Genomic DNA, 2,947 nt, shown 5'->3' on the forward strand with positions numbered 1-2,947 from the left:
AAAGTGGAGTCCATAATTTGTTAGCACTCTCAAGTGCCAACAGTGAACAAGATCCCTGATGTTGCAGATGACAGTTTTCAGGGTAAGATAAACTCTGGAGCAGTTTGAGCTGGAGTAAACTACTCCTAGGTGCAGCATCAACAGTTGTGCCCAGAACAGCAGCAATTTGAGCCAAGATGGAGCAGTTTATGCCAGGACCGCTCATACCCTGCTCTGCCCCAGGCTCTGGGTGACAGTGGCGGTGGCAGAGGGGCTGGCTGGGGCACAAGGGTGCTGAAACTGCAGAGCTGTGTGGCTAGGTGGCAGGCAGGAGTCACGATGTATGCCCACTGTCAGTATCTACATGTGTATTTAATTGTAGTTAATTACTCAGCCATAAGATAGTACTGTCCCTTACAGCACTATCTTAGCAGAGTGTTAATTAGTTCACTGCGACCTAATAGTGTCTCACATGTAGACAGTGACACTTTACTCTGCAGCTTGCAGTAAAGCACACATGTAAATGTGGCCTCTATTATCAGCTCAAGATTATCATAAATGATTCCTGTCACAGGAATAAAAACAATCAGTGACAACAGACAGTAATGCTTATCCAGATTTGTATGGTCTAGAAACTGGATTTCATGATTTTTTTTTTCCTAGCCTAGTTTCAAATTAACAGTAACTACAGCAGGAGAAAATATTTTCGTGATAATTGAACTTCTGTTTTGAATCTGTACCAAAACAAGTCAGAAGGAAAATAAATAAATATAAACAGAACCAAAACCTCTAAATCTTAAAGTTTTGGGTTTTATTCAAACTAAACCTCAAGTTTAGGGTTAGGAGTTTTATCCAAACTACTGCAGTGTGCTTATGTATTGATTTAGTTATACTTTAGAAAACTGTGGCAGCCACAGAGGCTATTCTGAACAGTGCTTTCACTTTGAATTATATTACATGGCACATTCATCAATCTGTTTTCTGATCAAGTAGTGCAGGGGAGGGCCAACCTGTACCACAAGAGCATAGGCACTAGGCAGCTTGTGTATGGCACATGGCAGGGAAAGGACAGGCAGCACAGTGGGAGGTAGGACAGGAATAAAAAAGCAGAGTGGCCAGAGAAGGATATCAGAGTGGCATTCACGGAGAGTATGGGGCTAATCTGTGGCCCACCAAAAAGCTTGACTCTCACGGAAGTATCAGACTCATAGCAGTGTTTTTTTATTTCTGAAGTAGACAGTCTCAATATTCCTTGGCATTGGGTTTGCATTGTTCCAAACCTGAGGTCTTTACATCCTCTAAGAATTCAGTGCCCTGATGCTGGTGAAAGGTTACTGTGCTATGGGCCAAATTCAGTCCTGGCCTAGATGGGTGCAACTCCCTTGGTTAAAATAAATGGAAACAGAATAGGGTAGAATTTGTCCCTGTACGGTGTTTCAGCTGAGCAAAGTGAGAAGCTTGCTGTAGTGCTCGCCATTTGGGCAAAGGATATAGCAGAAGGAAATGTTTTAGAACAAATTCTGTTTGGAAAGAAAAGGAAAGGAAAGGAAAGAAATTGCTAGTTTTGAATAAAGGGACATCTCTGCTTACGCAGGATAAAACTGTGGAACTGGAAAAGTCATCAACAATTGCAAGAAATCCACTGATGCTCCTATCCCCTCTCTCAAGCACTCTTTCATTATGCCACTGCCCTAGAAATTAGTCTGGGTATATGTAGATGAAATGGGGGCCCTAAATTGAAGTGGGTTTTTTTTAAAAACATCCGCTTTAGTTTAGGGCCCTTTAAACCCCCGTGTCATGCACACACCCAAACTTACCCACCTCTCTAGTGGCAGGAAGGGAAAGGTGAGCTGCCGGTGTGTGGATCAGTCCCTGGGCTGCAGCAGGGTGCTTTCCTCCATGGCAGTGGTGGCCCCCCGCCTAGGTGGCACCTGCCCACAGGCACCTGGCTCAGGTGGTCCCAGGGCACACCGTAGCCATGGAGGGAAGCACCAGGCCCCTGAGGAGCTCAGGCAAGCAGGCAGGCTCCAGGTGGGGAAGAAAAGATCAGGCTCACCGCTTGGGCGGAGTCTTTCTTCCCAGACTGCTGCCAGGCTGCCTGCATGGGCTTCCTTCAGAGCCCCTGAGCTGCACGGAGCCCAGTGCTTTGCTCCATGGCTGTAGGGCAGCAAACTAAAACTCCTTGGCGTAGTTTTAGTTTGCTGCGCCCCAAGTCATTTAGGGTGCGTTACGCTGCCGAATTTGCTACAGCGGCTGGAGTTACTAGGCAATACACTGCTGACGCGTGCAAATACGAACACCATTAAAGCGGTGCAAAAGCATTTAACCTGCTTTAAAGTGGTGTGTACACATGCCCCTTGTTTCATCTACACACGGCCTCTATGACCAAAGATTGGTCCGGACTAGGGGGTCCAAATCCAGTTCTACTATTTTTGGCCAGCATGCCTTTCTATATAGTCAATGGAAGGAAACAATGTACACTCTATACATTCAGGTCCAGCTAATTGGAATTGTTTTGGGGTTAACAAAATAGCTTACTATATTTTTGTCATAGTTTCTACAAGTATTTCAATACCTTTCAATACACAATACAATCCTTTAAAAATGGTGGCTATTTTAGAAGCAGTGGGTTTGGTGCTCAGCACTGCCATTGCCTAATTGATATAGTGCTTTTCCCCAGGACTGCACCAAATTGAAATTCATGTACATTAGGCAAGCCACTTTCAGATGATGGTGGTCAGCTTAACATAACTTTTAGTATGTCCGTATGGTATGCTTACTTTCATTGTCTTATTACACTAGCAGCAGTGCTAACAGTCCCTTGATACAAGGATGACAGTCTTCCAGTAAACAGGAAAGTCGCTGGTGAATCTGTAGATGACTGAAGCCAATCTGACACCTGCATATTCAACTGCAGACATGGCAAATAGTTCTGGGAGGAAGGAGTAGATGCTGGTAATGTCAGGTC

The sequence above is a fragment of the Alligator sinensis genome, unplaced genomic scaffold (genome assembly GCF_000455745.1).
Source record: "Alligator sinensis unplaced genomic scaffold, ASM45574v1 scaffold223_1, whole genome shotgun sequence".
Lineage (NCBI taxonomy): Eukaryota > Metazoa > Chordata > Crocodylia > Alligatoridae > Alligator > Alligator sinensis.